At 46.0% G+C, this 27,498-nt stretch overlaps 1 protein-coding gene and 1 long non-coding RNA gene across 3 annotated transcripts in view; one reads left to right on the top strand and one right to left on the bottom strand.

The window, feature by feature from the left end:
- The window catches only part of LOC137547344 (uncharacterized), a 32,147-nt gene extending 24,044 nt beyond the window's left edge, over positions 1–8,103 (top strand). The window contains exon 3 of the long non-coding RNA XR_011026568.1: positions 8,009–8,103. This is a non-coding gene — a long non-coding RNA (uncharacterized lncRNA). The remainder of the gene's footprint in view (positions 1–8,008) is intronic.
- B4GALT4 (beta-1,4-galactosyltransferase 4) overlaps positions 1–27,498 on the bottom strand; it is a 108,197-nt gene that overhangs the window by 69,957 nt on the left and 10,742 nt on the right. Inside the window, exon 1 of one of the 2 annotated variants that reach the window (XM_068270847.1) lies at positions 3,040–3,150. The exons of the other annotated variant lie outside the window; for it this stretch is intronic. The gene's annotated coding sequence lies outside the window, so the exon portion shown is untranslated. Of the gene's footprint in view, positions 1–3,039; positions 3,151–27,498 lie in introns of those variants that run through there. 2 annotated transcript variants of the gene reach the window in all.

Genomic DNA, 27,498 nt, shown 5'->3' with positions numbered 1-27,498 from the left:
TACTCACCTAAGGAGAGGGAAGGCTCTGAGTCCTACAGAAGCTTCCCGTTCCTCCTACGGTCCCCACGTACCAGCGCTGGCTCCCCCTGTTCAAATCTCCTGCTGCAGGAAGCTTCAGAAATCTTAGGGAGCACAAGAGCTCCCGAGGATGGGCGGCTTTGTGCTGCGCAAGCACTAGAAAGTGTGCTCACGCATGCGCAGTACAGAGCAGCACGTCTTTGGGAGCACTCCGGCTCCCAAAGCCTCCCGCAGCAGCAGAGGACAGTCTCCATCCCATCGCTAACAGGGGAGCCAGCGCTGGAACGAGGGGTCCGAGAGAGTAACAGGAAGGCTCTGTAGGACCCAGAAACTCCCCCTCTCCATAAGCATTTGTCATAGTATAATTTCAGCTTTAAACTCACTTTAAGGGTTTGTCCACACCTAGGGCGTCTTGGGTTTTTGTTTTAAACGCCGGCGACTTTCAAAATCCCCTTAAAAGCGCTTGTGCAATGATACTTTATGGGAAAGTTCATATCAGCGCGTTTTGCCCACTTTTCCACTCCGCAAAGCGCGGCCTGTACCATTTTTTTGGGGTAATTTTGCTACAATGGAAGGTATAGAAAAAACGAGAAACGCGGCGATTGCGTTTGCGCTTTTATGAGTAAATACATTGTATTTATTCAGTTCCCGGGCGAAAGAGTTCGCTTCCTGAGTGACGTCAGAAAGTGAAAAACCGGAATCGCTCTGCAAAAGCGCTTTCATAAGAGCCTTGTACAAAATCGTAGTGCAGAGGAGCGCCGGGAGGGCAAGAGAAAAAAGGGCAGCACACAGATGACTCAGGTGTCAGAGGGTGCCAGGGTTCACTATCCACACGACTTGTAAACTAGATTTCAATCCACCACAGCTCTTTTGCTGCAAATCTTTATTGTATAAAAATATACAAGGTTACATTAAAAATATTGTTCAAGTGGCAAAGAATTATGTATGTATCAGAAGGCAATAGAGAGGTTACTATTAAGAGGACATAGCATGCATACTTTTTTTTTTTTTTTTTTTTTAAATTTAGCAAAGAGGTACAATGGTGAGAAATTTAGCAGTTCACTGAGCAGCTCAATAGCAATGTTCTGCAACTTGCCTGATCTAACCCTACACAACCATCTCCCTGCGTCTTACCCCAGGGATTTCAGACTCCTCCCACATCCTAGAATCATATTAGTGTGGTTCATTAACTTTCCCTCAAACTTAGTAGCGAGATTTTTCTGCGGCACAAAGCCATTAGATTGTGAGCTCCTTTAGGGCTCGTTTCCACTATTGCGGTGCAGAATCGCCTGGATTCCACCGCTGATGAAATCGCATGCGGATGCGATTCCCCATGCGTTTTTTGCCGCGAATTCGCATAGGTGAGGGTATATGCGATTTTAACCATGTCACTGCCTGTGTGAATTTACACTCGTACCTATGCGAATTTGCGGCAAAAAAACGCATGGGGAAACCACATGCGATTTCCCTATTAAATACATTGCATGCGATTCGCATGCATTCCACTCGCAGGCGAATTCTGCGGCTCTTTTGTGCGTTTTTTCCCTGCTGAAAAAAAAAAAAACGCACCTCAACAACGCTACAGTGGAAACAGGCCCATCCACTCGCATTACATGTGCGAATCCGCATGCATTGGACGCATGCGGATTCGCGATAGTGGAAACGAGCCCTCAAGGAACAGGTAGTATCGAGAATTATTGAAGGACAACTGAAGTGAGAAAAATATGGAAGCTGCCATATTTATTTTCTTTTAAACAATACCATTTGTCTGGCAGCCCTTGCTGGTCTACTTGGCTGCATTATTGTCTGAATCACACCAGAAACAAGCATGTAGCTAATCTTGTCAGATCTGACAATGTCAGAAACATCTGATCTGCTGCATGCTTGTTCAGGGTCTATGGTTGAAAGTATTAGAGGCAGAAGATCAGCAGGACAGCCAGGCAACTGGTATTGCTTATAAGGAAACACGTCAGCCTCCATATCACTCTTACTTCAGGTGTCCTTTAAGTGGACTTTCTGATACTTTACAGAAAAAGTGAGCGCTATATATTGTAACTGCAGAATAATAGCAACAATACTGTAAACACCGTATTCTGGAACCTCACTTGATTGCCATAGCCCCCCCCCCCCATTTCTCCTTTACACTGGGAATCGCAAAACGCCATCAAGATCACTAGCGTTTTGCAAAGCGATGTTCCAGCGATTTTTCAGTGTACAGGAAAGTGATTTTGGAGTGATTGCGTTTTGCGATTCTATAACATTGAAAATTCATTGCTCCAAAAATCTTAAATACTGCATGCAGCACTTTTGTGATTTCAGCAAATTGCTGGCGATCGCCAAGTGTGAACATATTGCAGAAACGCGTTGCCTGTGCTAAACAAAAATCATTTGTCATATACAAGGATTTTGTTATTGAGGTAAGCCACCTCATATTATTTCCTAGATTTTAAGCTGTTTTTAGATACTTTTATTTCAACCAGGGCGCCTCTTTACCTTTAATTGTATATTGCAGTAGTCATTTTCAAACCGCTAGCGTTCGCCAGCATTTGCAAAAGCTGCTGGGGAGCAGGGTGGCGTAATGGGTAGCACTCTCGCTTCACAGCGCTGGGTCCCCTATCCTCATCCCAGCCAGGGCACTATCTGCACAGAGTTTGTATGTTCTCCGCGTGTCTTTGCGGGTTTCCTCCAGGCACTCTGGTTTCCCCCTAAAATTTGGCCCTAGACTGATACATACACTACACAATATACATATATTATACTCTTTACAGTGCTGCGGAACGTCGGTGCTGTATAAAATACTAAATAATAATAATAAAAAAATTGCTAGTAAAATGCTCCAATGTGATAGAGGCCTATAAATGGCTCCAGAAAACGCTGCTAAAAATCGATACAAAAAGCGATAAGCGGTCGCGATTGTGCTTTGCAATTTCAAGGGGGCCCCTGCCATTAAGGGCTTTTTAAAAATCGTATATAAACAGCAAAAATCATCCAGGGTCGTCTCTTACAAGGGCCCACGCTCACCTGTGGCGTTCTGCATCCTTCGTACGGATCCCTCGCTGCGAATTCCAACCTCTCGATGACAATCGGGCCTCTGTCCTGAGTCTCTGGCAGCAGCGGACAAATGCCTGACATCGCTGAGTGAGAGAGACTGGAGAGAGAGCAATGCAAGAAAGTGGATCCCCTCAGAGGGACACGCCTCCAAATCTCCAGCTCCTCCCCCATGTCTCCTCTCTGTGCAGGCTATGTGGCAGGCATCTGGAACACACTGGCAGGGGATAGGGGGGTGGCAGGGGACACTGTGCCATGTACACAGGGAGGGGGGGGGGGGGGTGGAGGGCGATCAGAGCAAGACACAGAAGTCTGGTGTCTGCATTCCACATGCCTGTACCAGCATGACAGTCACTCTCATCTGTGATATCAGACTGTGCTCTGCATACCCAAACACTACAGATCAACAGGATTCCTCCCACTGTCCTTAAAGGGGAACTGAAGAGAGGTATATGGAGGCTGCCATGTTTATTTCCTTTTAAGCAATACCAGTTGCCTGGCAGCCCTGCTGATCTTCTGCCTCTAATACTATTAGCCATAGCCCCTGAACAAGCATGCAGCAGATCAGGTGTTTCAGACTTTAAAGTCAGATCTGACAAGACTAGCTGCATGCGTGTTTCTGGTGTTATTCAGATACTACTGCAGAGAAATAGGCCAGCAGTGCTGCCAGGCAACTGGTATTGATTAACAGGAAATAAATATGGCAGCCTCCATATACCTCTTACTTCAGTTCCCCTTTAAGTATCAGAATACTGAATATGTTGTATCAGGGCTGGTGAACACCAAAAACCGCTAGCGGATCCGTAAACACTAGCGGTTTTTGAAGCAGATTTCAGAGCGGTTCTAGGTATGTTTGGAGCGATTTTCTAAACATGCCTAGCGTTTTGAGCATTTTTGTGTAGCAGATTTTATATTTTGTTACAGTACAGCTGTATCTAAACAGCTACTGTAACAAAAACGCTTGGAAAATCACTCTGATCTAGCGTTTCTCAGAGCAATTTTACACTTTCCTATACTTAACGCCGAGGCAGAAACGCCTCAGAAATCAGCAAAAATGCTGCAGGACAAGTTTTTGCGTTTGGGGAAAAGTCAAATTGCTCTGGTGTGCAACAGCCCATCGAAATACATTAGGGCCCATTAACACTAGCAATCGCTAAACGCAAACGTTTCCCTAGTGATTTCCCAGCAAATTTTCACTGTATAGAAAGCTTTTTACCAGCTTTTTATTCCTTGATTAGCTGTTTGCGATTTCTAGTTCAATTAGCCTTTTGTGGGTGATCTGCAAGGTTGGCTGGGTAAAAAAAATAAAAGAAATAATCGCTGGGATTTTATTGTGATTGTGAACAGCCCAGCGATTTAAGCGATTTTCCAGCGTTCCTATAATTAACATTGAAATGCTAATCGCTCAGAAAACGCGGTTGCATATCAGCAAATCGCTCAGATGAGAACACTTCCATACACTGTCATTGTACAGGCATTTTTCAAACCGCCAGCGATTTTCCTGTGATGCTGAAATCGCTCTGAAAACGCACACGTGTGAATGGGCCCTTAGCCATACCTCCCAACTTTTTGAGATGAGAAAGAGGGACACTTAAGCCACACCCCTGCCACATCCCTGACCACGCCCCTAGTCACACATACCATAAAGACTTCACAAGAAAATGAGGTTTTATAATTCAAACCACACTGGTTCATTTTCCTTGATATTAACATTTTCAAATCAGTAATATATCAATTTAAAAGATGGGAATAAAGTTTAGAGTCAAACTTTTTTACATAGAAAGAGGGACAAACGAGGAAGAAAGAGGGACAGAGGGACAGGACTCCCAAAGAGGGACAGTTGGGAGCTATGCCCTTAACCAAGTGGTTATCAACCCGCAAGCGTTTTTTAAAAACGCTCAGAACCGCTCTTGGTGTGCACCAGCTCTCAATGTCGGCCACAACATTAAAACCACTCTTGCTGAAAAGACTTCTCACGTATATTTCTCCTCCATCTGGAACTGCCTTGCACACAGGGGTGTAACTATAACTCATGGGGTCCCCAGTGAAACTGATGAGACCACCTGATATCCACACCCTATCAAGGGTCCCTAAAGAGTAACTGTCTGGCATAAAATCAATTCTTTATTTTTATCTGGTAAACAAGTAATAAGGATGCTAACCGGTCAATCCAAAAGTTAAAATCACTATTACTTTTCTTGTTGATAAATGATCATTCCCCAGTTTACCTGACTAATATTTGGTACATTGCCGCAGAAAAGGAAGTTGCAGGGCATGCTGGGTTGTCCTTTCTTGTTTCTCTACTTTCCCCTCAGACCCAACTAATGCACCCTGATTGGCTGAAGCCTCTTTCCCTCCTGTTTTCCCCTCCAACACCTCTGTTTCTCTCTGATTGTCCAATATTTCTCATGCTGAGACATTGGCTATCATTCATAAAGGAGCTGTCGGTAAGGGGAATCAATGCGGGAAAACACCGCTGCCGGTACTTTAGACTTCTGGGTGGGCATTCATAGAAATGTATCCATGTGCGGAAGCAGTGCGGAGATTCACCGAACTAGGCTGGCGGTAGGCAGGCGGTAGGCTTGCGGAGACACGGAAGCTGCCGAGTTGATACATTTCTCCGTGTTCCGCTCTGCTGCAGCTGCCTGGGAGGTCTGTGTCTCCATTCACTTACATTGGTATCACATCAGAGGGAGCGGTACTTCCCGTTCCCGACCTCTCACCGCTTGCGGTGATCTTTATGAATAAACATTTTGCTACATTTGTTCCGATAATCACCGCACAAGGCGGTGATTTATCACTCTGCTCGGTAGTGTCATTTTTTCATGCGGAAAGAGGCTTTATGAATGCTGATTTTGCTAAGTGGTCGGTAAAGTCAGCTATTTTAAGCATTTCCGCATGCGGAAATGCTTTATGAATGATAGCCATTGCGCTTTCTATAGTGAAGGGCGAGCAATGCATACACAATCAGGCAGAGGAGAGTAAGGGAGGAAATGACATCAGGATTGGCTTCAAAGTTAAAATGGGAAATGCTAAGAATGATTCTCTTTTTACTGTAGAAAAATCACTAATATTAAAACGTGGACAGTGGAATACATATGTTATGTAAGTATAGCAAGTATTTATCTACTTACATATGTGGTTTTTTTTTTCCTGAGATAGTATGGATGACAGCTCCTCTTTAAAAGGAAACCCAAGGTGAGAGGGATATGGAGGCTGCCATATTTATTTCCTTGTAAACAATGCCAGTCCCGCTGATCGTCTGGCATAAGTAGCATTTGAGTCAAAACCCTGGAACAAGCATATGGCTAATCCAGGAAAACCTGAGTCAGAGTACCTGATCTGCTCCATGCTAAAAGTATTAGAGACACAGGATCAGGACTGCCAGGCAACTGGCATTGTTTACAAGGAAATAAATATGGCAGCCTCCATATCTCTCTCACCTCTGGTTCACTTCAAAGTAGCCTGCAAGGTCCTTAGTCATCCTCTGGGCCCCCTCAGTGGTACCGCTGGCAGCCTGGTTAGCCTGGCGACTTCAGGGGAAGTTGTGCGCAACTGCACATGCGCGTCCAGGTAAGTGCAGATTTTCATTTTAAGGGTCTTCTCATGATTCCTTTAAATAAGTGTAGACACTGCAATCTCTACATCTATAACAATTGTTTTCATGTTATTAGCACCATCCTTGTCAGATCTGACAATGTCCGAAACATCTGATCTTCTGCAGGCTTGTTCATATCACTCGCACTTGGGGTTCACCTTAAAGCACAACTGAAGTGAGGGGAATATGGAGGACACCATATTTCATTATAGCCCTCAGGTCACCTCAGGTGTCCTTTAAGGACAACCAAAGAAAGAGGTGTATGGAGGCGTCCATATTTATTTCCTTTTGAGCAATACCAGTTGCCTGGCAGCCCTGCTGATCATATGCCTCTAATATTTTTAGCTATAGACCCTGAACAAGCATGCAGTAGCTCAGGTGTTTCTGACATTATCTGCAGGCTTGTTCCTGGCGTGATTCAGACATTGCTGCAGCCAAATAGGTTAACAGGCTGCCTGTCACTTGACAGGAAGCCTATTAGGCCAAAGTGCGGGGATAATGTCCTTCAAAGTGATTGGACCCGCAGGGGCTCAGGGCAGGACGAGTGGAGCCCTCGTCATTGCCAATTAGCAGGCATACGTTCGTAGCGCTCGCTATGCTACTCTGATAAGGCGTGCCATTTGTCTTAGTGAATCAACTGCATTGTGTGAAAGGAGCCATAAACTTGAGGGTATTTGACTATATTTTTGCATGCTGCGTAACATGCACATTGTTAAAGGGAAGGTTCAAGCAAAATAAAAAAATGAGTTTCACTTACCTGGGGCTTCTACCAGTCCCATGCAGCCATCCTGTGCTGTCGTAGTCACTCACTGCTGCTCCAGTCCCCTGCTGGCAGCTTGCCGACCCCGGAGGTCGGCGGGACGCATTGCGTACATTTTTACGCATTCCCGCTAGTGTAGGAACATTAATACATACATTTTTACGCATTACTGGTTCAATGCGTAAAAATTTACGCATTAAACCAGTAATGCGTAAAAATGTATGTGTTAATGTTCCTGCACTAGCGGGAATGCGTACAAATGTACGCAATGCGTCCCGCTGACCTCTGAGGTCGGCAAGCTGCCAGCGGGGGACTGGAGCAGCAGTGAGTGACTACGACAGCACAGGATGGCTGCATGGGACTGGTAGAAGCCCCAGGTAAGTGAAACTCATTTTTTTATTTTGCTTGAACCTTCCCTTTAAACAGATAGGTTACAGGATGGGCTACACCTGTGCTTGTCCATCCCCAGTGATAGGGATGGGATGAGCAGGTTCAGCTTGTTTGCTTTGTTACAGAACACAATGGTGGCGAGGGCCATATTGCTTTTTCATTCACCTTTTCTATCTGTCATTTTTGTGTTGCAGCAAAATCTCTCAAAATTAGAAACACGAGCGTTATGCGTAAGAAAACACAAAGCTGTACAATTCTTCACCACAGAGTCAAATGCGAAAAACGGAACGTGGACAAACGCAAATAAAAAGAATCCAGATTCTCAAACGACACGTTGACTTTATTTGCATGTGTGGTATTCCCTGTAGTCAGGGCCGGATTTAGGCCAAGGCCACCTAGGCCATGGCCTAGGGCACCACAGGAGGAAGGGCACCAAAGCAGCAGGATAAATTGGTGCAGCATTTGCAAGCTTGCAAATGCAGGGAGATCAGGTGAGTGCCTGATTGCGGCACTCTCCTGCCAGCCGCCTGTGCAGCAGCCACCTTGCTCTCTGTGCACGTTTGCATTGTGGCCAGTGGCTATGGACTTGGGCAGCATTGGAGACGGAAAGGAAGAGGAAGCTTCTGCACTGGAGACGAGCAGAGAAATAAGTGACACTGATGGCTACTGCGGTGTGAAGGCGAGCTGGCTACCTATACTGCAAGGTGCGGAGGTGGGAAAAGGGATTAGAAGAGTCATCAGGCTGCCTATACTGGGGGCGGAGGTCATCAGGCTGCCTATACTGGGGGGGTCATCTCGCTACCTATACTGGGGAGGAGGATCATCGGGCTACCTATACTGGGGAGGAGGATCATCGTGCTACCTATACTGGAGTGAAGGGGGGGGGGAGGGGTCATCTGGCTACCTATACTGGAGGGAAGGGGGGGGGGGGGGGAGAGGTCATCTCGCTACCTATACTGAAGGGGGGGGGGGGGTTGCTGGTGACAGTGACCTTGGGAGGTAAAGAATACAAATCCGGCCCGGTCTGTAGTGCGCCAAAAACCAGCACGACATGGGCAAGTGTGTTCCCTGCCCTAAAGCCCACCTGAACTGCCTTTTTCAGCCGTTCATTTGCATTTTCGTATTTGTGATTCTGCGTTGTGATTTTTTTTTTGTTTTTTTGTGTTTTTTTTTTGTTTTTGTTTTTTTTTTACACCCAATTCTCTTTGTTTTATGTTTTTCATGCAAATTTTTGCACTTTGGTTTCTTACATGCATATCAATAACGTTAATTTGCATGAATTTATAATGCAAGCGGCTCTCTCAGGCAAAAGATGCCGACCTGGCGAGGATTTTTTTTCCATAAATTGGCTTCAGACTCCCTTTAAGAGAAAGCCTGACATGACATGCTCTGTCTTTTATACTGGAGGCAAAGCCGGATCATCTACATGGCAAATCTAGGCAGTTGCCTAGGGCGTGGAGAGAGTCTAGGGGCCTGGCGGATGCAAGCCCCCACCAAAAAAATAAAAATAAATAAATAAATAAAAAAAAAGGCGAGATGACCATTCGTGGTGGGCAAAAACTGCCATCTTTCCTAGGGCCCCGCTTTATCTTAATTCTTTTCTGACTGGAGGTACTCTTTAAAACAATGACATCACTGGTCTTCTTGTGTTTCCAGAAGGACTGGCGTTGCCGAGGTGACGCCCTCGCCCAGCTGACTCTGCGAGTTATGTCTGGGCACGCTCAGTGCGCTCCTGAGGTCTATCCCAAGGGGACACAGTGACGACGCTGCCAGTACTGCCAGGACTTGGCCCATCTTCAATGGCTATTTGTTCCTAGATTACTGGCTGAAAAGAGAATTTTCCACTCCATTCCCGCCCTCTCCCAGACCCGAGGCCCCAGCCCGGTCACAGGGAGGATCCCCCCCAGAGCTCTTGTAGTGGAACCTCCCAGCCTACAAGTACATGCTATAAAACTCTGGAATACATCCACCCAAGCAACGTTCTACAAGAAATTCTCCAACCCAGTGTCAGGGCCCGTTTCCACTAGAGCGAATCTGCATGTGTTTCCTGCATGCAGATTCGCATAGACAACACAAGTGGATGGGGCTGTTTCCACTCGTAAGGATTTCTGAGCGTTTTCTGTGCAGAAAAAAAAATCTGCATGGCAGAGCCATCAGAATTTGCATACCGCTATGCGATTCGCATACAATGTATTTAATAGGAAATTCGCATTCGCATACGATTTCGCATAGAAACAATGAAAAAGCACACAGGCACTGCCACGGTTAAATTCGCATACATCGTCATCCATGCGAAATCGTATGCAAATTTGCATGAAAATTCGCATTACAACCGCATGCAAAATTTGCATCCGCATGCAATTTTTTTCCGCTGCGATTCCCACCGCACAAGTGGAAACGGGCCCTCAGTGTACCAAGTAAAAGGAATATAAAATTACTAGCACATAGGGTGCCCGCTGGGCACAGGCAGGTTGGATGATGGGGAATAGTAGGTTTGTGTATAGAAATAGTAGAAGGAAGCAGAAATAGCAGCTTGTAGTGTGTAGGAAGCAGCAAGGTGTAGTGGATAGCACTCTTATCTAGCAGCACTATGGTCACTGTATCAAATATGGGCCAGGATATCTGCATGGAGTTTGTATATTCTCCCTGTATTTGCCTGGGTTACCTCCAAACACTCCATTTCCCACCTCATCCCCAAACAGCATACTGGTAAGTGAAAGAGAAACAGTGACCAAGAACTGAACTTCATCCCAATCAGTAGCTGATACCCCCTTTCCCATGAGAAATCTTTTCCTTTTCACAAACAGACCATCATAGGGCTCTGTATGGCTGATATTGTGGTGAAACCCCTCCCACAGTGTGATGTCGGGACCATGGTTCTGACATCACACGGTGGGGGCCTTGTTGCATTGTGGGCAATAACAGCTGTTTACTACTGCCAAAGAAGCAAGCAGCATCTCCTTCCACTGACATCGCCATGTGATAAATGTCAAAAATGTAAATCAGGGAGAGGAAAGCTTTTACAATGGGCAAACACTGACTACATTATTTATATATAATTATTGTAAAATTAAAGCACTTTTTTTATTTTCACTGGAGTTTCTCTTTAACCACTTAAGGACTGCAGTCATAAAATCCCTTAACCTCCTTGCCGGTTATCCCGAGCTCAGCTCGGGGTAACCCGCCGCAGAGGATTGCTCTGGCCCTGCTGGGCCGATTTGCATAATTTTTTTTTTTTGTTACATGCAGCTAGCACTCTGCTGTGTGTAACATCCAATCGCCGCCGATCCGCCGCCCCCTCCAGACCCCTTGCGCAGCCTGGCCAATCAGTGCCAGGCAGCGCTGAGGGGTGGATCGGGACTCCGTCTGATGTCATGGCGACGGGGGAAGCCCATACAGGAAATCCCGTTCAGAACAGGATTTCCTGTTGGGTATTTGCGCCGGAGAAGATCGGAGGGGTGGGAGGGATAGCAAAGGGAGGGGGGGGGGGGGGGGAGCATGTAGCTAGCTCTAGGTTAGCTACAGGCTAAAAAAACAAACAAACAAACAAACAAAAAAAACTCCCGCTGCCGTGCGCAGCAAATAATTAGAACGGCAGGGAGGTTAAGGACCAGACCCTTTTTTTCCATTCAGACCACTGCAGCTTTAACGGTTTATTGCTCGGTCATACAACCTACCACCTAAATGAATTTTACCTCCTTTTCTTGTCCCTAATACAGCTTTCTTTTGGTGCTATTTGATTGCTGCTGTGATTCTTAGTTTTCATTATATTCATCAAAAAAGACATGAATTTTGCCAAAAAAAAAAAATGATTTAAATTTCTGTGCTGACCTTTCAAATAAAGTAAAATTTCTATATACATTTTTGTCCAAATTTATTGTGCTACATGTCTTTGATAAAAAAAAATCCAATAAGTGTATATTTATTGGTTTGGGTAAAAGTTATAGCGTTTACAAACTGTGGTGCCAAAAGTGAATTTTCCCATTTTGCAGCATCTCTGACTTTTCTGAGCACCTGTCAGGTTTCATGAGGGGCTAGAATTCCAGGATAGTATAAATACCCCCCCAAATGACCCCATTTAGGAAAGAAGACATCCCAAAGTATTCACCAAGAGGCATGGTGAGTTCATAGAAGATTTTATTTTTTGTCACAAGTTAGCGGAAAATGACACTTTGTGACAAACAAAAAAAGAAATCTGCCACGGACTCACCATGCCCCTCTCTGAATAATTTGAGATGTCTACTTTCCAAAATGGGGTCATTTGCGGGGTGTGTTTACTGTCCTGGCATTTTGGGGGTGCTAAATTGTAAGGGGGGGAAGCCTCCGGATCCAATTGAGGCTTCTCCCGTCCCACAGCCGGTCTCGCTGGGCCCCTCCGAAGCCACAGCTGACAATCTGTCAGGCTGTGGTGCAGGCGCAGTAGGGCTTGCAGTATTTACCTTCCCAGCTGCAGCGCAGGTGTAGTAGCGGCTCTTGGGTTGGGATCAGGAGGAAATAGCCGATCACTGTTGGGTCCTCTCTACTGCACAGACGCAAGCTGCCTGCGCAGTAGAGCAGATCTGATTGGGATCGTCTGTTTCCGCCTTAGCCCATCAGGGAGTCGCTACATCGCCTGCGCTGGAGCCGGGGAAGGGAAATACTGCAGGCGCTACTGCTGTGGCTTCAGAGGGGCCCAGCGAGACCGGTCGTGGGACGGAGGATGATGGGGAAGCCTCGATAGGATCCGGAGACTTCCACCTCCCGAAGTACCCCCCAGGGGCCCTTGTTTTTTTTCTTACAGAGTCACTTTAAGTGTTTGTTGTTGTGAAGCTGAGCTTATTAATTAGTGACAGTAATGAGTGCACTGACATGTACACATTTTCACTTGTGTGAATGGTGGTTATATAATGTTTATGGTTGTAGGTTATATTTTGGAACCATTCATCTGAAATATGGTTTACATTTTTTATACACACACTATGCAATTTTCATGGCAGATTGACTGATCGATTGAGAATTTCCAGCATGTACCATTTGCTTCCAATCCAGAAAGAGATTCATTTTGAGAACGCTAAATCTTAAAGGATACCGCAGCCCACAGGCTGTGGTAATATAAATGCAGCATGGTGTAGGGGAGAAAAAAAAAATGGGGGGGCGGGGGGGGGGGGGGGGGGACTACTCACCACTCTCCTCTCTCCCTGCCGTCGGGTCCCGCTCGTCTGCTACAGCACCCGGTACCGGCCGACTCTTCTGACCCCTGACCCGGACATACTGCCCTGCGCATGCGCAGTATGTCCATCGGATCGGAGGAGGCGGGGGAGTGTCCGATCTTCTGCCGTCGCATGATGACGGCAGAAGATCGGACCCTCCCCCGCCTCCTCCCTGCCCAGCGTGTGCGCTCCACTAATAAAGCTTCCCGTCCATCCCAACTCACTCCCCCTCCGCTCTCTCTCCAAATCGCCACTCCCAGCGTGACTCCAGCTAGCATGTCACGCTAGCTTTATGAGTGGAGCGCACACGCTGGGCAGGGAGGAGGCGGGGGAGGGTCCGATCTTCTGCCGTCATCATGCGACGGCAGAAGATTGGACACTCCCCCGCCTCCTCCGATGGACATACTGCGCATGCGCAGGGCAGTATGTCCGGGTCAGGGGTCAGAAGAGTCGGCCGGTACCGGGGGCTGTGGCTGACGAGCGAGACCCAACGGCAGGGAGCAAGGGGAGCGGTGAGTATGTCCTTTTTTCCCCCCTACACCATGCTGCATTTATTTCCTTTAAAGAAAACCTGTAACGAGGAAAAGTTCCCCTGGAGGGTACTGACCTCGGGTGGGGGGGGGGGGGGGGGGGGGCAGCATCCAGAACTCATCGAGGCTTCCCCCGTCCTCCTCTGGCCCTCCGAACTGCGGGGATGTAAATATTTACCTTCCCGGCTCCAGCGCAAGCGCAGTATCGGCTCTACGCCTCGGAGATAGGCGAAAATAGCTGATCGCTGTCGGGCCGCCCTACTGTGCAGCCGCAAGTCTCCTGTGCAGTAGATCGGTTTTTGCCGTCTATTTCCGTGCTGAGAGCCGCAACAGCGCCCCCACACAGTAGAGCGGATACAATGGATTTTTCTATTTCTACCTTAGCTCAAAGGAAGAGCTGCTACTGCGACTGCACTGAATCGCGGTAGGTCAATATTTACCTCCCTGCTGTTCAGGGGGCTGCAGTGATTGATTTCCCGGGAATGAGGAGGAAGCCTAGTTAGGATCCAGAGGCTTCCTCCTCCCGAGGCAAGTACTTCCTGGGAAGCACAAGCTTACAGTTCAGCTTAGTTTATGGTTTTCTCATGGCACAAAGTGCATACAGCCTCTCTGATAATATAATAAGATTAAATGTAAGATCAAAGTCCAATCAAAATAAGGTCGGTTACATAAAAATGTGGCTGATCAAGCCAGGGACGCAATCCAATTTGAAGACAGCCAGTGACATGACTATGTATTCTGTAATGTACTGCAGAAGAAGTCAGTGCTGTATAAATACATAATAATAATAATATGGTAGGACATTAGACTGACTATGGTAGGATTAGAGTGTGAGCTCCTCTGAGGACAGTCAGTGACATGACTATGTATTCTGTAATGTACTGCAGAAGAAGTCAGTGCTGTATAAATACATAATAATATGTTAGGACATTAGACTATGACTATGGTAGGATTAGAGTGTGAGCTCCTCTGAGGACAGTCAGTGACATGACTGTGTACTCTGTACATTGCTGCAGAATATGTCAGTGCTATATAAATACATAATAATAATAATATGGTAGGACATTAGACTATGACTATGGTAGGATTAGAGTGTGAGCTCCTCTGAGGACAGTCAGTGACATGACTATGTACTCTGTAATGTGCTGCAGAAGATGTCAGTGCTATATAAATACCGTACATAGTAATAATAATAATAATAATAATAATAATAATATGGTAGGACATTCGACTGATAGTAATTAGCTCAGGCTTTCTTAAGCAGGAAGGTCAGGGGTCTATGAGAAGCCTGCAGTACAACAGCCAGTTTCTGCACAGTGCTTTGGGCATCACCATAGACCGTAATGAGAATTAAGGCTATAGTGGCACTCGGTGACTGATTTGGGCGCCAGCGATAGCTGGAGGGGGGGGGGGGGGGGGGGGCTACCTGGTACAGGCAATAAGCTGGTGCCCAAGTTACATATACCCCCCAGAGTTGCAACAATGCAGAAGGGAAATAGCAGCATTAACAGCAGCCAGGAGTTCTCCCACAGCAGGGTGAGCGGTCTTTCGGCTTCCCCATATGCAGAAGTTTGGCATTTGTACTCGCCTGCAGGGGTGCCCTGGCACTTCTGCTCTTGGTGAGTGATGGCTCAGGTGCTCACTTGTTTAACCTTCCTGGCGGTAAGGAAGGTTAAACATGGCAGGAGGATTTCTCAGGCCCTGCTGGGCCGATTTGCATAATTTTTTTTTGCTGCACGCAGCTAGCACTTTGCTAGCTGCGTGAGCACACCGATCGCCGCCGCTCCGATTCGCCGCACACCCCCCCTCCCGACCCCTTGCGCAGCCTGGCTTATCAGCGCCAGGCAGTGCTGAGGGGCGGATCGGGACTCCCGACGTCACAACGTCGATGACGTCATCCCGCCCCGTCGCCATGGCGAGGGGGGAAGCCCTCCAGGAAATCCCGTTCCGGGGGATGCCGCTGCACAGCGGCTATAGGGCTCGCTACTTGATTTAATTTAAAAAAAACAAACTGCTGCGCTGCCTCCTGGCGGTTTTTAATAGACCGCCAGGAGGGTTAAAAGGAATACTGTGGGGGGGGGGGGGAGTTGAACTTACCCGAGGCTTCTATTGGTCCCCTGCAGACATCCTGTGCCTGTGCAGCCACTCACTGATGCTCCAGCTGCGGCTCCGCTTCACTTTAAAGTCTGAAAACCACTGCGCCTGCGTTGCCCTGTCCTCGCTTCCCCTGATGTCACTAGGAGTGTATAGCACAAGCCCAGTATGGTCTGTGTCTGCGCAGTACGCTCCTGGTGACATCAGCAGGAGCGAGGACACGGCAATGCAGACGCAGTGGTTTTCAGACATTAATGGAGGCGGGGCCGGAGCATCGTTGAGTGGCTGCGCGGGCACAGGATGTCTGCGGGGGCCATTAGAAGCCCCGGGTAAGTTCAGCTCATTTTCCCCCGACCCCCCTACAGTATTCCTTTAAAACCTGCAAAAGACACATCCGGGGAATCAAGAATGATAGATAGATAGATATGAATATATTACGGCCAGAACCCGAAGTGTGGCCACTTCTAGTTCTGGCCGGCCACTTCGGGTTCTGGCCGGCCAATGTGCGAAGTGGCCGCAGCGCAGCGGCCAATGTTAGAAATGTAATGATTACAATAAGCTCAATGTATTTTACGGCCGTCTCGCTGCGGCCAAATGTATTACAACTTGGTTAATTTAATGAAATGAAGCCGGCGGTAATGTAATAGATGAAGCCGCCGGCTTTCGCACTGACTCCTCTCCTCCTCCCCCCTGCCTCTCGCCTCTCCCTGCCTCCTATACAATACGGAGCAGTCCGAGAGTCGTTCGTCGCGGCAGGGGAATTCCCCTGCCGTTCCTGCAGAGCGGGTGCTGGCAGAAGCAATGTCTGCAGCCTCCCCGCTCTGCTTCTCCTGCCCTGCATGTTCCCGGCTGCTCCGTATTGTATAGGAGGCAGGGAGAGGAGAGAGGCAGTGAGAAAGCCGATGGCTTCATTTCATTAACTAAAGTTGTAATACATTTGGCCGCAGCGAGATGGCCGTAAAATACATTGAACTTATTGTAATCATTACATTTCTAACATTGGCCGCTGCGCTGCGGCCACTTCGCACATTGGACGGCCAGTACGCGAAGTGGCCACACTTCGGGTTCTGGCCATAACACACACACACACACTTGCAAAAGTATTCGGCCCCCTTGAAGTTTTTCACATTTTGTCATATTACTGCCACAAACATGAATCAAATTTTATTGGAATTCCACATGAAAGATTAATACAAAGTGGTGAACATGTGAGAAGTGGAACGAAAATCATACATGATTCCAAACATTTTTTACAAATCAATAGCTGCAAAGTGGGGTGTGCGTAATTATTCAGCCCCCATTGGTCTGAGTGCAGTCAGTTGCCCATAGACATTGCCTGATGAGTGCTAATGACTAAATAGAATGCACCTGTGTGTAATCTAATGTCAGTACAAATACAGCTGCTCTGTGACAGCCTCAGAGGTTGTCTAAGAGAATATTGGGATCAACAACACCGTAAAGTCCAAAGAACACACCAAACAGGTCAGGGATAAAAAGTTATTGAGAAATTTAAAGCAGGTTTAAGCTACAAAAAGATTTCCAAAGCCTTAAACATCCCACGGAGCACTGTTCAAGCGATCATTCAGAAATGGAAGGAGTATGGCACAACTGTAAACCTACCAAGACAAGGCTGTCCACCTAAACTCACAGGCCGAACAAGGAGAACGCTGATCAGAAATGCAGCCAAGAGGCCCATGGTGACTCTGGACGAGCTGCAGAGATCTACAGCTCAGGTGGGGGAATCTGTCCATAGGACAACTATTAGTCATGCACTGCACAAAGTTGGCCTTTATGGAAGAGTGGCAAGAAGAAAGCCAGTGTTAACAGAAAAGCATAAGAAGTCCCATTTGCAGTTTGCCACATGCCATGTAGGGGACACAGCAAACATGTGGAAGAAGGTGCCAGATGAGACCAAAATTGAACTTTTCGGCCAAAACGCTATGTGTGGCAGAAAACTAACACTGCACATCACTCTGAACACACCATCTTCACTGTCAAATATGGTGGTGGCAATATCATGCTCTGGGGGTGCATCTCTTCAGCAGGGACAGGGAAGCTGGTCAGAGTTGATGGGAAGATGGATGGAGCCAAATACAGGGCAAACTTGGAAGAAAACCTCTTGGAGACTGCAAAAGACTTGAGACTGGGGTGGAGGTTCACCTTCCAGCAGGACAATGACCCTAAACATAAAGCCAGGGCAACAAAGGAATGGTTTAAAACAAAAACATATCCATGTGTTAGAATGGCCCAGTCAAAGTCCAGATCTAAATCCAATCGAGAATCTGTGGCAAGATCTGAAAACTGCTGTTCACAAACGCTGTCCATCTAATCTGACTGAGCTGGGGCTGCTTTGCAAAGAAGAATGGGCAAGGATTTCAGTCTCTAGATGTGCAAAGCTGGTAGAGACATACCCTAAAAGACTGGCAGTTGTAATTGCAGCAAAAGGTGGTTCTAAAAAATATTGACTCAGGGGGCTGAATAATTATGCACACACCACTTTGCAGTTATTTGTAAAAATATTTGCAATCATGTAGGATTTTCGTTCCACTTCTCATGTGTACACCGCTTTGTATTGGTCTTTCATGTGGAATTCCAATAAAATTGGATTCAAGTTTGTGTCAGTAATGTGACAAAATGTGGAAAACTTCAAGGGGGCGGAATACTTTTGCAAGTGTATGTATGTATGTATGTATGTATGTATGTATGTATGTATGTATGTATGTATGTATGTATGTATGTATGTATGTATGTATAGGGAGTGCAGAATTATTAGGCAAGTTGTATTTTTGAGGAATAATTTTATTATTGAACAACAACCATGTTCTCAATGAACCCAAGAAAACTCAATATCAAAGCTGAATATTCTTGAAAGTAGTTTTTAGTTTTAGCTATTTAAGGGGGATATCTGTGTGTGCAGGTGACTATTACTGTGCATAATTATTAGGCAACTTAACAAAAAACAAATCTATACCCATTTCAATTATTTTTACCAGTGAAACCAATATAACATCTCAACATTCACAAATATACATTTCTGACATTCAAAAAAACAAAACAAAAACAAATCAGTGACCAATATAGCCACCTTTCTTTGCAAGGACACTCAAAAGCCTGCCATCCATGGATTCTGTCAGTGTTTTGATCTGTTCACCATCAACATTGCGTGCAGCAGCAACCACAGCCTCCCAGACACTGTTCAGAGAGGTGTACCGTTTTCCCTCCTTGTAAATCTCACATTTTATGATGGACCACAGGCTCTCAATGGGGTTCAGATCAGGTGAACAAGGAGGCCATGTCATTAGTTTTTCTTCTTCTTTTATACCCTTTCTTGCCAGCCACGCTGTGGAGTACTTGGACGCGTGTGATGGAGCATTGTCCTGCATGAAAATCATGTTTTTCTTGAAGGATGCAGACTTTTTCCTGTACCACTGCTTGAAGAAGGTGTCTTCCAGAAACTGGCAGTAGGACTCGAAGTTGAGCTTGACTCCATCCTCAACCCGAAAAGGCCCCACAAGCTCATCTTTGATGATATCAGCCCAAACCAGTACTCCACCTCCACCTTGCTGGCATCTGAGTCGGACTGGAGCTCTCTGCCCTTTACCAATCCAGCCATGGGCCCATCCATCTGGCCCATCAAGACTCACTCTCATTTCATCAGTCCATAAAACCTTAGAAAAAAAAATCAGTCTTGAGATATTTCTTGGCCCAGTCTTGACGTTTCAGCTTGTGTGTCTTGTTCAGTGGTGGTCGTCTTTCAGCCTTTCTTACCTTGGCCATGTCTCGGAGTATTGCACACCTTGTGCTTTTGGGCACTCCAGTGATGTTGCAGCTCTGAAATATGGCCAAACTGGTGGCAAGTGGCATCTTGGCAGCTGCACGCTTGACTTTTCTCAGTTCATGGGCAGTTATTTTGCGCCTTGGCTTTTCCACACGCATCTTGCGACCCTGTTGACTATTTTGAATAAAACGCTTGATTGTTCGATGATCACGCTTCAGAAGCTTTGCAATTTTAAGAGTGCTGCATCCCTCTGCAAGATATCTCACTATTTTTGACTTTTCTGAGCCTGTCAAGTCCTTCTTTTGACCCATTTTGCCAAAGGAAAGGAAGTTGCCTAATAATTATGCACACCTGATATAGGGTGTTGATGTCATTAGACCACACCCCTTCTCATTACAGAGATGCACATCACCTAATATGCTTAATTGGTAGTAGGCTTTCGAGCCTATACAGCTTGGAGTAAGACAACATGCATAAAGAGGATGATGTGGTCAAAATACTCATTTGCCTACTAATTCTGCAATGTATGTATGTATGTATGTATGTATGTATGTACACATACACTGTTTATCACACAAGTAAGTACACCTGCCACATTTTTGTAAATATGTTATTATATCTTACATTTGGTAGAACAGCAAGAACGCCAGCGAGGTTTTAAAACGAGGTTTTAAATTTAGGTTAGGTCACTTGCCCGGAGGTTTGCCTTACCGTGGCGCAAGTGTCTAGTATAATATACTTTGCATGCAAACCATATTGGAAGCTAAAGTACCTCCTAGTTTAAAAAAATGTTAGCACTTGTCTTGGATGCAGGGCATGCATTTTTCAGTCTGGCAGAGGCGGTGTATGCCTGTGCGATTAACCATTCAATTGCAACATGTGTTTAGGGATGCGCTGCCTTTCCCCCCATCTTTCCTTAATGTTATTATATCTTGCCATGGGACAACACTGAAGATATGACACTATGGGCTTGGATCATTAAGCTGTGCTGCTAAAGCATTGCAGTGGTGCGTGCTTTGCACGCCTTACAGAGCATAGATCTTTATCACATGACCATTGTGCTGTCTGTGATGAAAAATTAGTACACAGGAGGTCAAAAACAAGGACAGCTGCACAATGGATGAAAATGAAACAAAGACATCCAGCAGGTAACGACAAGCAATGCACTCATGCCAAACTCTGCAAGGGGGCTGCGGCTGCTCATTCTTTGCAGGCACTAAAGTTATAAGCAATATAATTAGGGAGCGCGATAGCAAGCAGCACTAAAAATGCAGGGGCAGAGAGGGGCTCACTATAGAGTAGAATCCCTTTACAGTAAACTCCAAGGGGCCGAGCAAAGTAATTTACTATATCAGAAATGGTCATACTCCAGCACATACAGTCAATAATTGGGAGCCATTTTTTTCTTTTCAATGTGTCCCTGCTGTCACCGCTGCTCCTTCTCCGCACATGGCTCCGAGTCCAGCAGGCTTCACTTCTTCCTGTCCCGGCAGGAAGTTTAAACAGTAGAGCGCCCTCTACTGTTTAAACGTCCCACTACAGGAAGTGGAGCAGGTAATGTATGCGGGGGGGGGGGGAAGGGGGGAGCGCCGCGGCAGCACCACCACTACCACAGATTGTGAACGGTTTCAGGCTGAAATCGATTCACAATCGGTTTGCAGTAAAGGCGGCCATACAATCCCTCTCTGATCAGATTCGATCAGAGAGGGATCTATCTGTTGGTCGATCTGATGGCAAATCAACCAGTGTATGGCCACCTTAAACAATACCAGTTGCCTGGCAGCCCTGCTGATCTATTTGGCTGCGGTAGTATTTGAATAACCCCAGAAACAAGCATGCAGCTAATCTTGTCAGATGTGACAATGTCAGAAACACATGATCTGCTGCATGCTTGTTCAGGGACTTTGGCTGAAAGTATCAGAGGCAGAGGATCAGCAGAATAGCCAGGGAGCTGGTGTCGCTTAAAAGGAAATAAACATGGCAGCCTCCATATCCCTCATTACAGCAAAGTTTCCAGCGCCAGATATATCAGGTTTCACTTGGTGTTTGATGCACACTCTTGTTGTTGAAAGGTTTTTGGAAGCGGTTTGCTTTGAGCAGGATCGGTGTGCCAGGTTGCGGGGCCGGCACTGCCAACGTCAGTTTGATCCCGGGAGGTGAGAATGTGTGTGATTGATGGAGGGCGTCTTTGTTTGGCCAACGGCACTCCTATTAATTATCGAGTCCAAAAACAGCTTCCTGCAACGTTATTCTCAAAGTGGATCTGAACTCTTGCACAGGACAGAAGGTAAACATAGAGAAATGCACCTTGTATGTCTTTAGAGAGTTTAGCCTGTCTAACTTCCCCTCATCTGTGACTAATCACAAATTGTAAACTTAATACCTCAGGAATCTCATCTGCCTTGGCAGAGCAGCTCAATTTTAAACACAGGATGTTAACCCTATGTCTGCTTCCATGAAAGCAGGATTTAGATCAGCTGTAACAAAAATGTTTTTCTTTAAAACGGGATTGTCACCATAAAAATCATATTCCAACAGCAACTGGTCTGAGTGTATTCAGTGATAAAGATTCAAATCCTGCATTCATTCAAAAGTTTTTCTGCTGTTATGGTTTGTAGTTATCACATACTTTAGGAGCACTGGCCCTAGTGCCAAACAGTGCCAAAGAGTTGAATGCTGGGAGTTATTTTTATCTATAATATTATTCCTCCTCTTCCATTTATTTCCCTGCCTAGCTGCTTATCAGAAACACCCTCTGCTCACTTGTGTTTTCAAGCAAGGCTGAGAGGACTCAGAAATTGGAGGATAAGACAGAGCAGTTCCTATTATACACCTCAGTGGGAGTGTCTGAAGACTCTGGGAGGAGGGCAGCTAATGAGGACACAATGAGCAAGAGAAGAGAGGGGGGGAAACAAGAGTCAGGGAGGATATGATGTCAGCATTAGCTTGGCAAGATGGCAACTGCCTAGAATAGGATTTTCTGCTTTACCTTTATAAAATTCACAGGAATCATTACGTGGATAGCACAATACATCTGTTATGCAAGTAGAAGTCGTATGTATCTACTTATATATGTGTTTTTTATTTTTAGGTTAGCATGGGTGTCGCTTGTTCTTTAAAGTGACACTAAAGAAAATTTTAAAATAAAAAACAGATACTTAGTTAAGGAGAGGGAAGGCTCTGAGACCTGAGTCCTTGTGTTCCTGCCCCGGTCCTCGCTTTCCCCTGCAGGCTACCCAGTTAGCAGTCCATGAACCAATTTGTCATGGGCTGATCTCTTCCGGGTTGGGGAGACTTCGGAAGCACTCCGCTCCGCACTACGCATGTACGAGCGCCCTCTCTAGAGCACTTCTGCATGCGCAGTACAGAGCCGCCGGTCTTCGGGAGCCCGAGTGCTTCTGAAGACTGCCGAAGTCCCCCACCGCAGGAGATTCAAACGGGGGAACGAGGAGACCGGGGAAGGCTCTAGGACCCAGAGCCTTCCCTCTCCTCCTATTTATTTTTCAACTCATGGCAGACTCCCTTTAAGGGCTTATTGACACTTGCCGCTAGCACTTGCCGGCGATCAGCAAAGCGATGAAAAAAAAAAATCACCCGAGTGCGAACCTGCCCTAATGCCTAGTGCACACCATACAATTTTCTGTTCAGGGGCCCATACACCTAACAATTTTGCCGCTGATATACAGCAGATTCAATCACTGATCGAATCTGCTGTGAAATCGTTGCGCAAACGATTGATTTCCGTCCGAAATCAATCGTTCCAGTCGATTCCCGTAGAGCCGTCCGTGCGGAAGATTTTGTTCGATCGCCGGCGGGTCAGGAGTGCGTCGATAGCGGCGTTCGAATGCCTGACGACCAAGCAATACAGCTGCATTACCTGCTCCAGTCGGCGTGTATCCCCGCTGTCACCGCCGTCTCTTCTCCGCTGGATTCCGGGTTCCGGCTGGCTACTTCCTGTCCCGGCAGGAAGTTTAAACAGTACAGCGCCCTCTACTGTTTAAACTTCCCTGGACAGAAAGAAGTGAAGCCAGTCGGAACCTGGAGCTCAGAGCGGAGAAGAGACAGCGGTGACAGCGGGGATACACGCCGGCCGGAGCAGGTAATGTATGCGGGGGGGTGGGGGGTGGGGGAGGCGGCGCCAGCAACACCACAGATTGTGATCGGTTTCATGCTGAAATCGATTCACAATCTGTTTGCAGTAAAGGCAGCCATACGATCCGTCTCTGTTCAGATTCGATCAGAGAGGGATCTGTTGGTCGAACCTGATGGCAAATCGACCAGTGTATGGCCACCTTAAGATTATTTTCTGTAGAGAATGGTCATTGTCTCTGGTGCATTGTCTTCTGGTTATCTCCTGCTAAGTAGAACAATGCCGAATTGCTCAGCAGATAGATGGTTAGATAGATCATTTCCAACATGTTGGAAATTATCTGGCAGGTAAATCTAAAGCCCCATCTACACAATACGATTCTTCATGTGATTCGATTACGATTCTATTTACGATCCGATTAAATCCGACATGTCCGATCGGGATTCGATTCGCCATTGTATTGCAATGGCAAATCTAATCCCGATCGGACATGTCGGATTTAATCGGATCGTAAATAGAATCGTAATCGAATCGCATGGTGTAGATTGGGCTTAACAGAAAAATCTTACAGAAAATTATATGGTGTGTACTAGGCATTAAGGTTATTATGCCTAGTCAGTGGCTGGATAGTGTAATGGTTAAAGAGAACCAGAGATGAAGCACCTTCTTGTATTTTACCTTATAAATCAGTGGGACCATGACAGTAAACACCTAATCTGCTCTTTGTTTCATTGTTCTCTGTTTAATCTGACTGTTATCACCTCTGATAAGAATCCCCGACTGAGCTCAGTCTAGCTTTGCTATGGAATAATTATAGCTGAGTCTGTCTTCTCTGGTGTCTTTTCAAGCCCAAGCCTGCCCCCTTGTGGCTTTGCTATAATGACTCAGCTATAATCATTCCCAGCAAAGCCAGACTGAATGCTCAGTCCAGGATTCTTATCACAGCTGATAACAGACACTTTTAGCAGTGAGGATGAAACCGAGAGCAGGGTAAGTGTTTTCTCTAATGTTCTTACTGATATATATGGTAAAATACACAAGGGTGCTTCGTCTCTGGTTCCCTTTAAAGGGATACTGTAGGGGGGGGGGGGGGTCGGGGGAAAATGAGCTGAACTTACCCGGGGCTTCTAATGGTCCCCCGCAGACATCCTGTGCCCGTGCAGCCGCTCACCGATGCTTTGGCCCCGCCTCTGGTTCACTTCTGGAATTTCTGACTTTAAAGTCAGAAAACCACTGCGCCTGCATTGCCGTGTCCTCGATCCCGCTGATGTCATCAAGAGCGCACAGCGCAGGCCCAGTATGGTCTGTGTCTGCGCAGTACACTCCTGGTGACATCAGCGGGAGCGAGGACACGGCAACGCAGGCGCAGTGGTTTTCTGACTTTAAAGTCAGAAATTCCAGAAGTGAACCAGAGGCGGGGCCGGAGCATCGGTGAGTGGCTGCGCCAACACAGGATGTCTGCTGGGGACCAATAGAAGCCCGGGGTAAGTTCAGCTCATTTTCCCCCGACTTCCCTAGAGTATCCCTTTAAGGGCTCTGCCTCTGACACGGGAGACCAGGGTTCGAATCTCGGCTCTGCCTGTTCAGTAAGCTAGCACCTATTCAGTAGGAGACCTTAGGCAAGTCTCCCTAACACCGCTACTGCCTATAGAGGGCGCCCTAGTGGCTGCAGCTCCTGGTGGCTGCAGTCCACCAGGAGAAAAGCTTGATATGTTATTTGTCTTGTTTGTATGCTGTTGCTCATTTTTTAGTTCCGAGTTCAGGTCTGCTTTAAAATAAAATCAAAGCCTCCATATGATTCTTACTTTGGGTTTCCTTTAAAAATAATAATAAAAAATAAATAAATAAATAAATAAAAAAAAAATACACACAACACACATAGAAAAGAAAAAAACAAAACAAAAAAAACACACACAAATGCCACAGGGAATACACACACGTTTGGCAGAGTGTGCTGGGATGATCTCACCTGCGAGACTGTGAATAATAATATGTCTGTAGTAACTTTCTTGAGGAAGTCATTTGAGCAGCTATGTTATCTTGTTTTGCCTCTGGGTGTCCCTGTTATCTGGCATTGATGTACATTGTATAGCCCTATAGCCAGGCTTGTCTTATCGCATAGCTGATTGCTGCTCTCTGATGACAACCTGTATGGAAATATTTTACTCTACAGGAAACGAATCTTCCGTCTTCTCCTGATTTTTATGTACTTTGCTTCCTCTTCCTCATAATCTTATGATATCCACACAAATCAGAGAAAATAGTAAAGGTGGCCACACGATACAATAAAATTATCCGATTTTACGGCAATTCAATAAAACAATTGGACCTAAAAAAAACGGATTTCCCGTTTTCTTAGATTTTTATCGATCCGGAATGCCAGATATTTTTCTTCAATCTTTCTAAAGATTGTATGGGGTGTGTTAGATTGCCAATTTATTAATATACACACCCTAGCAATTTTGTCAGAGTTTCCAATCATTTTTATCATAATTGGGGAAAGATTGAGCAAGTGTGTGTGGTACATTGGTTATATTTTTGAAATGTTACAATCAGAAAAATTGATAGCAATTCTTAAATTGAACAATCTTAAATTGAACAGATATTTAAATTGTATGGTGTGTGGCCACCTTTAGGCCCGGTGCACACTGAGCGGTTTTAGCAGCGATCCGCCAGCCGAATCAGCCAGTGAAAACGCTTGGGTAATGTATTTCAATGGGATGGTGCACACCAGCGGTTTGAGGTTTTCCCACCCGCAAACGTGGCTCCTGCTGCACGTTTGCGGTTTGCAGAAGCGTTTCTGCCTCAATGTAAAGTATAGGAAAAGCGCAAACCGCTGTGCAAAACGCTACATCAGAGAGGTTTTCCAGTCGTTTTTGTTACAGAAGCTGTTCAGTAACAGCTTTTACTGTAACAATATTTGTAATCTGCTACACAAAAACGCTCCAAAAAATGCTAGGCATGCCTAGAATTGCTCTGAAATCTGCTTTAAAAACCGCCAGCGTTTTGACAATGTGCTAGCGGTTTTGCTGTGCACTGGGCCTCAGTGTATACCAGGCATCTGATTTGGGTGAATGGTGGTGCCGATTGCTAGGATATCGATAATGTATTATCACCAATATTCTATCTGCTTCCATCATCCCTAACGTTAACCCCTCCTACTAAACAGAGGGATATGAAGGTTTCCTTTTAAACAATACCAGTTGCCTGGCTGCCCTGATCACTTTGGCTGCAGTAGTGGCTGAATCACACACACCTGAAACAAGCAGCTAATCCAGTCTGACTTCAGTCAGAGCACCTGATCTCCATGCTTGTTGAGGGGCTGTGGCTAAAAGTATTAGAGACACAGGATCAGCAGGAGAGTCAGGCAACTGGTATTATTTAAAAGGAAAAATCCATATCCTTCTCAGTTTAGGTTCCCTTTAAAGGACAGCTGTAGCAAGAGGGCTATGGAGGCAGCCATATTTACTTATAGGTAATACCAGTTGCCTGGCTGTCCTGCTGATCTTCTAATACTTTTAGCCATAAGCCCTGAACAAGCATGCAGCACATCAGGCGTTTCTGACATTTATTGTCACATCTGTGATTCAGACATTACAGCAGCCAAATAGATAAGCAGGGCTGCCAGGTAACTGGTATTGTTTAACAGGATATAAATATGGCAGCCTCCAGATCGCTGTCCTTACAGTTGTCAGAAACACCTGATCTGTTGCATGCTAGTTCAGTGTTTATGGCTGCAAGTTCAGCCAGACAGCCAGGCAACTGGTATTGTTTAAAAGGAAATCAATATGGCAGCCTCCATATCCCTCTTACTACAGGTGTGCTTTAATTACATTAACCAATAAATGTCATCATCCTAATAAAATAACTGTTTGCTTTCCCTGAGGGCTAGCTAGCACATTAATGCTTTTCCATTTATGTCACCAAAGGTCTGAGCACAGCTGAGGAGGAATTCTTCTCATAGAAAACACTGCTTTATAATACAGCCCTCAGGGTGTTGGGT

Source organism: Hyperolius riggenbachi, chromosome 2 (assembly GCF_040937935.1).
Source record: "Hyperolius riggenbachi isolate aHypRig1 chromosome 2, aHypRig1.pri, whole genome shotgun sequence".
In the NCBI taxonomy this organism is placed as follows: Eukaryota; Metazoa; Chordata; class Amphibia; order Anura; family Hyperoliidae; genus Hyperolius; species Hyperolius riggenbachi.
The sequence above is the reverse complement of the archived record's forward strand: the minus strand, read 5'-3'. Positions and strand labels throughout refer to the sequence as shown.